General features: G+C 40.5%; 1 protein-coding gene across 3 annotated transcripts in view; it reads right to left on the minus strand.

The window, feature by feature from the left end:
* The window catches only part of PTPRG (protein tyrosine phosphatase receptor type G), a 410,991-nt gene that overhangs the window by 293,281 nt on the left and 104,388 nt on the right, over positions 1 to 13,322 (minus strand). The window contains exon 1 of one of the 3 annotated variants that reach the window (XM_080606412.1): positions 1 to 7,772. This exon is cut by the window's left edge and continues 39,424 nt beyond it. The exons of the other annotated variants lie outside the window; for them this stretch is intronic. The gene's annotated coding sequence lies outside the window, so the exon portion shown is untranslated. Of the gene's footprint in view, positions 7,773 to 13,322 lie in introns of those variants that run through there. 3 annotated transcript variants of the gene reach the window in all.

Raw genomic sequence — 13,322 nt, forward strand, 5'->3', positions numbered from 1 at the left:
CAGAAAACTCTGAGAGATGAGAGAAGAAAAAAAAACACATGAAGAGAAGCAAATGGCTGTCTAATACTGATCCTGAACCAACACTATTTCATCTAATACTGGAGTATAACATACATCCTCATTAAGTTTCTCATTCAAACCAGGAAATAAAGACTAAGGATTATGGTCTTTACAATCCCTTATGATACATATTTTAAATCCCCAAATTACTTTCCATCTATCAGACTTTTTACCAGTTTGAGTATCAGCCCTTATAGTTTACAGACATGTCCATGCCCTTCTAGGGCTTTAGCACCACTGTAGCCTCACTACCCACGTCTGCCACTGTCCCCAGCACAGCCTACTTCGTCAGGGCTTCATCCAAACCAATGCTCAGGACTTGTCTAAGCCAGGTTCAAGACTCTCAGCACCCACTTTGCAACAACAGCTAAGGTTTTAACATAGCTGTTACTTCACTGCCAGTGCCTAACTGTGGCCTGATGAGTTGCTGAATATGAAGTAACTTGGAGAGTTTTTCTTATACATACAGACAGCTTACATTCACAAACACACACCGGTAGTATGGGAATGCTGGTCATGCGTAGATGTGACAGGAATGCAGCCTCACACCTACATGTAAATGATTGTCCTTGCTCCTGCTCACATATAAATGCTACAATCCATGCTGTTATCCTGTTCAAAAATAAAAAAAGAACAAAAAAAACCCCACTATCTACACGCTATTTGCATTTAATCTCTCCTTAATACAATAGAGCTCTTTAAAATGCATCTGTACACAAAAACATTTCTATAAAGACAATGCCATATATCTTTGTTCTGAGCTGAATAACATTGTACCAAGTTCTGTCATATCTACTCACAGAAGAAGGCCTATCAGTAAAATCAGCCTGTATTCTATGCTCCGTCAGCATGAAATGACATCGCCAGACACTTCTGCTGACCATACAACTGTATCTTCAAAAATACAGAGATGAAATAGATGATCAAAGCCGCCCAACGTTCAAACGTAAGCCACTACCTGCTGTTACTTCTCATTTGGCTTTGGTCAAATTTTACTGTGACTGGGTTCCAGCATGACACCATGCACTTTACTGGGCTATGTGGACAGAGGAGATGTCTGGCTGGGTCAGCCCGGTGCCCAGCCAGCCCACTGTTAAGTCTACATCAGCAGCAACTGGAGGAGCTGTTCAGGAAGTGCACCAAGGCATGTTGGATTGGGAATATTAAAATGTACATCTCTGGCAATTCCCATTAGCTCCTGTTTACAGCTGTTATCTTACTTACCCTTCCTTGTACTAAGGTACCTTTCTTGAGGTGCAGAGACCAGAACCGCACAGACCACTCCTGACATAGGCACACCATGGTTTTATGTAGCAGCAGTATTGAATCTACATAGAGTTAAGTCTTTCCAAGACTTCCTAAGATGGCCATACTCCACTGTCATGAGATTATAATTATATATATAGCATTACTATGCACCAATAATGTCCATCTACTCCTGACTCTACTGCCGCCTGATGAAGATGACTGGCACAAAGAACAGTAACCACTTTATGCCCACTCTATCAATAAACTTCATCTTAAGGGGCCTCTGAGAACAGCGTTTAGCAGTCCCACAGGACAGCGATGCTGTATATTCTGCCCATGAGCCAGATATTGAGGCATTACCATTAAGGATCGCAGGAGCTCTAAAGGCGCTGTTACGGTCCATGGTCTCGGTGATCTGGCATTAGAGAGTTCCCAGACAGGCCTTAATACGAGCCTTTAATGAGTGAGTCACAGGTTGTTGTGTCATATCCTACTTGGGGACACTTTAGTTCACGGATCACTTAAGTGAAAGGCAGTAAAGGCAACTCTTCTGAACTTCCTTCAACCAGCCAGCCATGCAAGGATGCCAACTCCTTTAACCCTTAGAGAAATTTTTTAATCCTCCCTGTTCTTCCTATCTATTTTCTGCTGGTAGAAAGGTACCTCCGTTACAAAGGGAGCACCCCTTTCCCCCGCTTCTCCTTTAGCCACCAACAGATGACAAGAATGTAAAAATACCATTAATAACTACTTCGCTCACTGTAATTAACACCTTCGCAGCCTTCTTACCAGGGAGAAATTGGCACATTTAAATACAGCTCAGCAAGGTGTTATTTACTTAAGGAAAAAGAAAACATTAAAGCTTTATGTGAAAGAAAATTATCTGTTGTCTCTCTTGGCTCTCAAATACATTTACAGCAGTGACTTTTCAGCCTGCTTTAAAAAAAAATTCCTTTTAAAATCCATTAGGAACTTAAAGTATTATCTACCACTTTGCTACGCTCTCCCTGTTGAAACTGCCAACAAAAATTCACAAATTTGTTTTCAGGGTTTTATTTATTTATTTTACTGTGTTGGTGATAGAGACAAAAAGCATCAACCAACCCATCCACCATACCGTGTTTCTAACGTCTCTCACACAACGTGATGCTGCAGGAGTTCGGAGCTGCCCCACCAGCTGCAGACAGCCCATTTTCAGAGGCAGTCCACTCAGCCTCCGCTACGGGGATGTAAAGATTGCACAGCGATGCCGGATGGGACGTGAACCTCTCCTGCTGAGACAAGAGATCGCCACCACCACAGGGATCCTCATCCATCCTCCAGAGAAGTGCTATGAGAGCACCCTCAGGCCAACCACGCCGAATGCCTGGCTCCCAACAGCGGATCAGCCCTCTCCCCGGGCTGTGCTCACAGTTCCCTCTGCAAAGCCTTCCTACCCTCAAGTAGATCGACACTCCTGCCCAGCTTGGTGGTGCCCACAAACTCGCTGAGGGTGCACTCGATCCCCTCATCCAGATCATTGATAAAGATTTCATAGAGATCTGGCCCCAGTTCTGAGCCCTGGGGGACACCACTTGTGTGTGAGCGGCCCCCAGTCAGACTTACCCCCTTCACCAGGACCTTTTGGGCCCTGCCACCCAGCCAGTTTTTTACCCAGCAAACAGCGTATCTGTCCAAGCCATGAGCAGTGGGTTTCTCCAGGAGAAGGCTGTGGGAAACAGTATCAAATGCTTTGCTAAAGTTCAAGTGAACAACATCCAGAGTGTTTCCCTTGTCCACTAAGTAGGTCAATTTATCATAGAAGGGGATCGGGTTAGTCAGGATGGACATCTGTTAACCATCTAAAACCAAAGAAGCAAACAGAAAGATGACAATCCCTTACATCTGAGGTTTCACCAAGGCAACAAAAACATCAAGCCATCCAAAATTGCATACAGAGTTTTCCTGGGGCTTAGAGCAAAAGCGAGTATGTCATTGCTAGGGCCATGGCTAAGCTGGCAAACCAAGGAGCCTGGAGCAAACCTTCCTTTCTTCCTTCTCTACAGGTCACCCAGAAGCTCAAAAGGACATTTTAACAAACCTGACATTCTTAGTTTCATTTGAATTCAGTCTTTGCTGGATAAGAAAATAGCTTTTGAAAAGAGAAAGGTCTGTTTATATAAATCCAGAAGATAAACCCCCAGAGATTACTATAATTTCAAGTGTTGTATTTAAAGTAGCTGACTGCATCCTTTTTGAAAAGAAAACACCATCTTCCTCTAGCTGTACATGAAATATGGGACATTCAAATAATTTTTTCAACATATTCATGCAAATAAGGTAATTCCATACTAGTGCCAGTAATGGCAAGAAAGCATAAAAACTTTCCCCCCTTCTTACAGCTGCACAATTACGAGTGACAGGCATCTGATGATTATTCCAGCTACCTGTCAAATATCACAATGAGTTTCCCCCTATTTCATGAGTTAAAAGGGCTTATAAACTACAAAACTGTGCAAAATACAAAGTGCATGGGAAAAAATCAATATCGATTTAGATAACCTCTTAAGGAAGCTTACTTTTGATTAATTTTCTTGACTGTTGAAAAATCTGGTAACAGGAACAGAGGAAGAACACGTATTTATAAATTGGTTTGTCTAACAAGTTTGAAGATTTTCTTTTTTTCTACTCTCATTTTGCATATTAGCATTCCTTTTTCTTTGCAAAAGATCTTCTGCCATATGTTCCTGTAAAAGGTGTTCTTTTGAAAGTCAGTAAAAATAAATCATCTCCTATTCAGGCAGTGGATTAACTCTTACGGACTACTATTTTTTTATTTTACTTTATTTTTGTCAAAATAGCAGGCTGATGTCATGTTTTTAGCATGGCAATGACCACATTAACATGGATTGCAATACATCTGTGGGAATGGCATATAAAGACAAGGGATTCTGAAGGAGCCTCAAGACCTCCCAAGTTCACTGCCAAATTCACAACAGTTTTAAAATAAGTAAGTAAATTAAAAAACAGCCTCAGTAGTACTCAACAGAAATTCACCCTTTGCCATGAAGAAGCAGACCAAAAATGGGATAACAAAACCTGATCCCACCACAGCAAGACCCAGCGAACCACTACGGCTCCTGTCTCAGGAGATTTCACCTCTCCAGTTCTGGCCCTCGCTTGTGATACACAGCACAGGACTAAGTCCTCCTTCTGGAGCAGGATACATTATTGACTCAAGAACTAAGCCCAGAAATGAAGTATCTTCCCCCTTCTTAGTTCACTGTTGCTTTTTTTTTTTTTTTTTTTCTCTTAAAAAAGAGGCATTAACGTGGTGTACTGAACCAAGTGAAGGAGATGGTCCAAGCAATTCTACTGTGGCAAGTATTGTCAGTGGTTAATGCTTAAACAATACAGCTAGCTTTAGTCAGAACAGAATCATGATTCATGGGCTATCAATTCTTTCAGGTGCCTCACTCGTGAATTTTACTATACATTGTCTGTATGTAATACCCTGTCTCTTTCTCTCTTAAATATCTGTCAGTGCACAAATGCATTTCTACCCTATACAATGATGGCAGACAGTGACAACACATTGATATACAGCACTACCTGGGAACAAGGTATAAATATTACATTAGCTGAGTTATCACTATAGGGTTCTGACCTTGAACTATCCAATTTCAAATTCATTTATTTTCAAACTATTAAACTGTTCTCTATCACATCACAGAAATTGACAGTACGAAGGTAAGTTTTCCTGACAATGTTTAAATCAAAACAAAGTTATGATATATTAGAAGACTGTGTTTAAAAAAAAAAAAAAAGTTTGCACTATTAAAATCTGGAAGGACTCTATAGCCTGTGGTTATAGTGTGACAGATTCCTGTTCTTCCGACCCCACAAATAACTGTGGATCCCATTACCATTCCCTGCTTCTCACTGAAAACTCTCTCGTGTAGAGATATGACCTGTTTTCAGGAGCAAGTCCCCCCCAAAAAAGAGCAAACTAGATTAAGAACAGGGCATAGGGAAAAGGTTAAATGAAACTTTTTCCAATCACGTTACTGGCAAACAGATCAGGAGCTGAGAAAAGCCTTCTTTGCCAGTCTGCTGGACTCAAATTTCCCAGCAAGTTCCCAACCTGGTAGCATGTCTCCACATATTCATTTTCCCCCAAGACAAATTAAAAGGCAGAGAAGTTATTTCTTACAGAAACTGATACGTTCCTCTAGCATTTAGCTGTAAGCAGCTATTTTACCTTTTCAAATTACAATGCAAGTTTTAAAAATAAAAGAGCCAAAACAATGCAAGGTCTCCCTCAGAACAACACAAACTGCTCGCAAGCAAGCAGCAGGGAAGCTCCACCCGGTCACCAGCAATGTAAGAGTTACAAAGGAAAGGAGCAGCAGCATCACCACTTAATGCAGGGGGATGCTGCCAATACAGCACTTAAATGCAGCTCCCCATCCCTTTGGCTTCTCAAGCTCTCCTACCTATGCAGGCCACCAAAGCAAGATGTTTAGTAACAAGGGGCTGCCACAGCAGTATGCAGACATCCCTAAAAAGCCACGTGGGAGCTTTGTAAGAATATTTAGGTGTCCTTTATGGAGGCATTTTGCCAGGTTTTTTAATGTGCCTAAAAGAGCCAGCACCTTCACCCATCAAAAGTTTAAACAAGGAAAATGTAGTCCAAAAATGTATGAATAATGCAAGAGACTGGATGGAAGGTGTGGCATAAAATGCTCTGACAAGTATCAGAAAAGTACTGAGAGACCAAAACATTATTTTTTTTTTTTGCTTTCGGTTCACCTCCAGACTCAAAAGGACTTAAAAGATGTGTGTTACAGGGAACAAGCCCCAGCTGCTTTCAGCAGTCTTCTACTAAGGGCCATAGATCTGATGACCACTTCCCTCCGTTTAACAAACAGTGCTTGAAAAGACAGAAATACATCCACGTGGGGACAGAAGCCATTATTTTACCAAATCGATTACTGCTGAAACCTGTGAGCTCTAAACAAGTCTTCACTAAAGTTCTATTGGCATCTAGGTTAACAATTATCTTTTTACAAGTTCTGAAGACGTACTGAAAGTAATAGCACTCCCTGGTTAACACAGAGCTAATTGATGTAAGAAAGATAGGCAATGGGATTCTGGGATGGTACGGTTAAAACCGAATCAGTCAGTCTAACTTTGTTCTGAATAAAAGAAGAGAGACTTTCAGCATTGCCCTGTAAGGAAGGTATCATATACCACAGCAGTGGAAAACCTTATGAAATCCCTGTCAGCCCAGTGAAAAGAAGAGAACCAAAAAAAAAAAAAAAGGGAAAAGTCACGGTATCTTTCAGGGTATCTTTTTGTAATTAGAGAGAGCGAGCGAACAGGAACTCGAGAGAAGGATTTCTCTTTATGCATTCAGGTTTTAGAGAGAGAGAGCTCTAGCTGTCAGGTTTAGGTGGGTGGCCATTTTAATCAACCCGCTTAGCATATTTTTTTTGCATATCTGCATTAGAAGTCTGAATTCTTCTTAACTGCTTTCTGAAAAGCCCTTTTAATGCAGAGACTGTCCCCTCTGCAATGTCTCCTCTCAAAAGTCAAAAGTCAGTGCCCTAGAATTACAGGAATCTAAGCTAAAAAAATCACAAACTTATATTTAATGCCTTTCCGTAAGCACAGGATCTTCATTTCAAGTCAGAAAACAACAGTGATTCTTGAACTTCAGTGTACAGCAACATAAATTTCTTCCTCAGCTGAAGATTTATCCAGTCCTAAAACCACAAAATTGCTCTCCTCAATTCACTCCTCTCTTTTTTAGCATCTTCCTCAGACAACAGAGCTTCTTCCAATTTTTATAACCTTTTTCTAAGGGGTCTTAATTTATGCCAAGTAAAACATTGCCTGTTAAATGGCATCATTAGACTCACATGAATTCTTGTGGTACATGTGAAGTTTTTGGTCTCCTGCATACTAAATGATCCTTACAGTTCTGAAGAAATTGGTATAAACAGCTGCTTTATTTTGTGCTCTGATAACTAAGGAAAAACAGCCCTCAATGAAGAAGTCATCCTTCGCTGGGGGGAAAGTAAATGGGCAAGTAACAAGTACATGAATAAAATTAGCAGATCAGGCACTGATTTCTTCACCAACGTGCGTGTGGTCTCAAGGTGGATATCCCAGCAGATGTTTTCACAAGCAGAGCTCTATCTTTTCTCACGGATAAACATAAGATAAGGCTCTTCACCTGCTCCATTTCATTACCCTTGATACTCTACACACCAAGAAAGAGGCAACAAAATGAGAAAATGCACACATTTCGATTTCTTTTAGTTTCTGTATTCTGATGAAGGACGTATTGACAGCAAGCTCAAAATTTCCATCCAGCTCACAAAGTCACAGAAGGAGGACAACAGCCAGGTATCAGACACCTAGCAAACAGCCTCGTGACAATGTCCATTTGCAGTCTGTCGACAAGGGCCCATGAAGATCTGCAAGAAGTTTTCAGGTTTTAAGTAAAAATAACTGGAGAGTCACTCGTGTGTGTCACTCTATTATACATTCGGTGCCAGTGATCAAACTGGGAAAGGGAAGAAGTGAAAAGCGGGAGCACAGAGGAAGGAACAGTTTGAAGTTGAATCATTACTTTCTTAGGAGCCTGGAGGTGACAGGCAAGGAAGAAAACGAAATAATTCTCTTTCTACCTCTTCTGTGCATAGGGGCACACATTTAGGGGAATAGACCCAAACTTATCTGTAATAGTTGGCTGCCAAGGAAGAATGTTTCTCAATACATCTAAACTTTTTTTCTTTTTTTTTTTCAGACTTTGGGGCTGATCCAAAAGCCTGACACAGTCACTAGAAATGGTTATTGGATTAAATTCTTAGACAGCACAGAAAATAGCAGGGTAAAGAATCTAAGCAGACTTTCCAAGAGTATTCATTCATCTCTGGCTTGGGAAAAGCATGTGAAGTGTCAGACTGAAGGAGGATTCTGCCAGGAAACTTCAAATCTGCTTTTGAACCACTAGAATAGCTGGCTATAACAGCTCTGCCCAGAGAGGTATCAAACAGATGCTATAACCAGGGAAGAAGAAAAAAAAAGTTAACAAAAAAATATAAAAAAAATGACTTTGTGCCATGCAAATAAAGTTTCTCCATCGTGCATAACAAAGCAACAACTCAGAGGAACTTCTGAAAGACACAAATGTCAATCCCGCACCCTGCTTAGGCTGACCTTTACAAACGAGTTTTTCATTTTCACAACCGCTTTCCGTAGGAATAGAGATCTCCTTTGAAAGTCTCCTCTCCCGGAGACTGCTGGAGAAGCATAACCAGGCGAAAAGACTTCGATGGCCTAGCAACTCCAGCAGTCACCGATTTGCCTACCAGTCCGGTTACTCGCAGACCCTGCCAGCGACCTGGGCGGGGGAGAAGCAAGCCTCCCCCTTCTTGTCCACCTGCTCCCGTCTCCGCATCTGCTTGGCATCTCGGCGGGACCGAGCAGAGCTGCACCCCGGGAGGAACTCGCTCCAGTGAGTCACGTTTCTCCACAATTGCTAGCAAAGGGTGAAACAACGACATCTTTCAAAATTCCCATGGCAACAGCTCCTTCTCCCTGCAAACCCTGACTCCGCTGGCAGCCTGAGCGCTGAACAAAGTAGCAGCCTACAGAGGAGATCTGAAGCCTGTATTCAGGTAGCGTTACTTTCATTTAATAAAAAATTCACAAGCACTAACTACTGACCACGGCCAGCGATGTAACCTTGAACTAAGGCACCTAATCGTTGCTCCAGTATGGATCTTCCTGCGTTTCTATCTTTGCAATAACGGGCTTATCTACAATATTGGAAATTGGCTCTTTAAGGTCAGTAGGAGACCTTTAAAAGCTCTCCAAATAGAACTGAGGTCGTGACTATTTGTGGTCATTGACGTTACAGCAATTTTTGTAAGTACAGGGATATTAATCTCAAGATCCTGACAATTTCAATTTCAATAATGACATTCTGTTCACCTAAAACTTTTAAAGAAATTTAGCATTCCTCATTCCACAGCCTGATCTGCTTTTATGCTGTTCCTAACTGTTGTTGAACAGTTGCTTCATTTCACTGGGGAGCTGGCTGACCAAATTGCAGTTGTGCATGGACTGAACTCGGTGTAGTGTAGCGTCAGTAGTTTCAGAGGATTACAGCTTTGAAAAATATTATTTTATTTTTTTATTTTTATTTTTTTTTCAAAGCAACTGCATTTTTTAAGAGCAGCCAATTTTATTTTTTTTTCTCTCCCTGGAAGGAGTACAATAAAATAAAAATTAATTATGCCATGCAGTGTTTAATTGAACTTTAAAATGGGAAAGGTCCCCTATAAAAAAAAAAAAAGACACTTACTGTATCAGTCATGACAATACTTGGATGCATCACTAATTTTTAAACAAGCTTGAAGAGGACTGCAACACTATTCTTATTTATTTCACGCACATTTGGATGCCAGTGCCCTGATACTATTAAGGACACATATGTAATACAATTCAAATGAATAGTTTTTATACAAGAATTGGTGCAAATTAAATTTCATGATTGCTTAAATGGCTGCAAAATCTGAGCTTACAAATTTGTTCCATGTAAACAGGATTTGAACCAAAGTTGGCGGAAATTTTTCCAAATTTAAAAGCTTTTATTGTGTAGCAAGAAACACACCTCCCCTGAGCAACATGTCGGGCTGGAAAAAAAAAAAAAAGTGTCCTCTGCACAGTTAACAGCATCAGCTTGGGCATCTAATCTCTATATCATGTTAAATATTTTCTTCTTTGAAGTGATAAAAATCCAACTGTCAAGCACTGCTTGATCTGACGTAACGCCTGGGGAAAGCTAATCAAAAGGAAGCCTTATAGGTTCCCCCTACTTAAATCCACCCACCCGAATAAGCACAAGTTAGAATTTTTATGAGGTAAAGAAACTCTGCTGTCACAGCCCGGTGTTAATTGGCACAAAGGTTTGAGACTACCTTAGTTTTACCCAACTGCTTTGATTTCAAGACTTCTGAGCTGCATTTCCTTGCTTCTTTATAATCCTGTCTTAACTATCACTGAGTTTGAAGTGAGAAAGGAGCTTAGACAGATCTGTATCAGTGTTCATTCATGCCAGACTATTGCATTTTCATCTCAAACAGGGTTGGAAAAAAATTGAGATTGAGGGCAGAAGTAGCAAGGGGAGCAGTGGGAATGCTAATCCAGTTCAGCACTTGTGGAAGCACCAGGTGATGATTAGTCACTGGCCACCATGTCAACGGCCTCTTGTTTTCTTCTCTGACGCTTCCAGACGAAGAGAAAAAAGTCTCAGCCCTTTCCCCCCTCTCTGGGTTTGCAAAGCAGATGCAGTGGTACAGGCAGCACGCACCGGAGGCCTTTAAAGGATCATCTCCCAGGACTCTTCCTTCCCAACTGCTACGTGGAGCAGGGCCGTTAATGATTTGGTGATGAAAGAAACCAAATTCAGTAAAAGAAGATGCACTTCTGGTTTACTTCCACCCCAAATCTCGTTGCAGTTGCCCATTATCTCATATCCCTAGCCCTACAGCATTTACCAGTCTTAAAAGCCTCTCTGCTGCTTCAGTTCCCAGGCATGCTACCGGTACCTCAGCAGTCTGGATCTCCTCTGTTTTCTGCAGATTAAAATATTATCAATGAACTGATGTTGAACTTAAGTTATCACAGATCTCCAGACACTATTAAAAAATAAAATCTGAGATGCAAAAGCTGGGGTACCTGCTACACACAGGTGTGCGCTTCTTTCTGAAGTTAATTGGCTCCAGAAAAGGTATTGAAACCCCAAATCAAGCTTGCATTACAAAATGAACAGGAGGAAATGTCACTGCACGAGGACTGACAGACATTTCACTGCTGTCATGAAAGCAGCTTTTGCAGATCGCCTGGAAAACTGTCAACCATAGGTAAAGAACATCTATATTAGCATATTTTCCATGTAGCATCCAATTTCAAAAGCTACCTTTTCTCTTACACTTTTAACCATGTATAGATATTTTACATTACAAAATTCCCTCTGCAATTACAAATGAGCTAATGTCACTTTGCCTGATCCTCACACCTATGACTAATCATACAAGGCTCAAACCATCTCTAGGGCTAAGAATAGAATTTGTAGTTTTCATAAAATTACTTCCCATAGGATTTTTTTTTGTTGTTTAAATTTAAAGTATCTGATGCAAGGAGTTTAGTGGTCACTTCATACAATTTACAATGCAGCTTTCAGTTTGTTTCTATTTGTTTTATTGCTGAAGGACAGATTTTTTTTTCCTTCTTATTTTCACAGAGCAGCCTTTATTAACAAAAACGTACAATCCCAACTCTGCCAGCTTTACTTATCAAATTAGAGTCAAATGTAATAAAATGGTCTGCTGGACAATGATTTCAACAAGGTACACAAACACTGTCATTTTCATAGTATTATGTTCCACTAATACCTTTCTCCCAATATTTTCTCAAAAACTTATCTAAGCCAAAAAGCCTTGCAAAGATTGCCCACATTTTACAACACAGTACACAGACCTTAATCTTATTTTACCTTTCTCTTTGTAAGTACTCATGCAGCTTCCAGTGTCTAGTAAATATTATGTCTTGTCACAGATAACCAGCCATTCAACTAATTGGAGATTTCTATTAAGATTTCTCCTAAGTTCTCCCTTCCAGTAGCATTTATTCATCCAAATTCATCTTCCTGCAAATGAAGTCCTACGCTTTCTCTGTATTACCAATTTCTGTAGGAGATACTACTATTTTGGATTAAGTAAGCAAAAACGCTCTAAGTCTGCAAAATTTATTTATACTGTAAGGTCTTGAAATCACCTCCTCAAGCCATTAAAGACAAAACTCTCAATCTACTTTTGTGCTGTGGAAAACATATTCCTCTTTTCAATCAATTGGCTTTACTTTAATACCCATATTCAGTTAAAAAAAAAAACAAGGATCACAGAATATTAGAAGAGAAACTGATTATCAGGAAAGGAACTTTATTTAAAATTTGTTTATAATGTATTTCCTATATGAAAACATTTAATTCCTTATCAGTGCATTAAATACAAAACCTCATTTCATATTCACACAGTTTTGTTCATGAATCACCTGTGCAACAAGAAACGAGATAAGGTGAGCTCAAACCTAAACAAACATGCTTTCACTGGCTGGCTGCTCAGTGACTTCCATCCACAGTGGCAACGTTACATTACACCCGTGTCAATTCTATCAACACTAATTAATCTAGAAGTAACCTTTTCCTGGATCCTCCCTTCAATATTTTAAAGGTAAACGTTATCTCATAAATCAAAATCCTTGTCTGATTGTCCTGGAGGTCCGTGTGTAATAAAACTCCACTTATAGAAGTTGCCTGCGGGAGATGCTTCTTCCTTTATCTGTCCTTTTTGTAAGCGAAGACGGACCGGGTTTCTGACAGTTCAATCTGTGTGCTGTTTAAGTCTGCACTCCAACAGTTTCACATGAACCATGCGGGGTTTCAGCTCAGGGTTTTGGGTTTTTGCCCACATGCACGCAGTGGAAGGAGTGAAATTCTTTTAGAGCGCATCTTGACAGAGCCCCACAGCCCAGCCTACCGTAAAACAATCTCTATCAGCATACGTTGGCAGACGGCACAGGTTTAAATCACAACAGGAACCAGTCAGGACAGGTGGCTGCAAAAAATATAGGTTTCTAGGGAGCCAAAACCTTATTTTTTGGAACTGATTTTGTTTAAGAAGTAAGCTTTCCCTGACAGTCTCCAGGAGCATAGTTCGCTTGAAAAACACCTCTCAGAGGCACTGGCTGGCAGGACACTGTCAGGCATTTCCAGTACTTTGGTTTAAAAACCATGCACGAATGGCATTTAGAGTGTCACTGATTAAAAATAATTTGCCCTTCATTTAGGAAGACAATGTCTTTGCATCAAGATAATGGGATCTAGTGTCTAAAAAGTCAGCGATACATCCTTTTGTGAAAGCGAGTCTTGGGGAGAAAGGGCACAATTATTCAAAAAA

This window comes from Anser brachyrhynchus (assembly GCF_964034855.1).
Source record: "Anser brachyrhynchus genome assembly, chromosome: 10".
NCBI lineage: Eukaryota > Metazoa > Chordata > Aves > Anseriformes > Anatidae > Anser > Anser brachyrhynchus.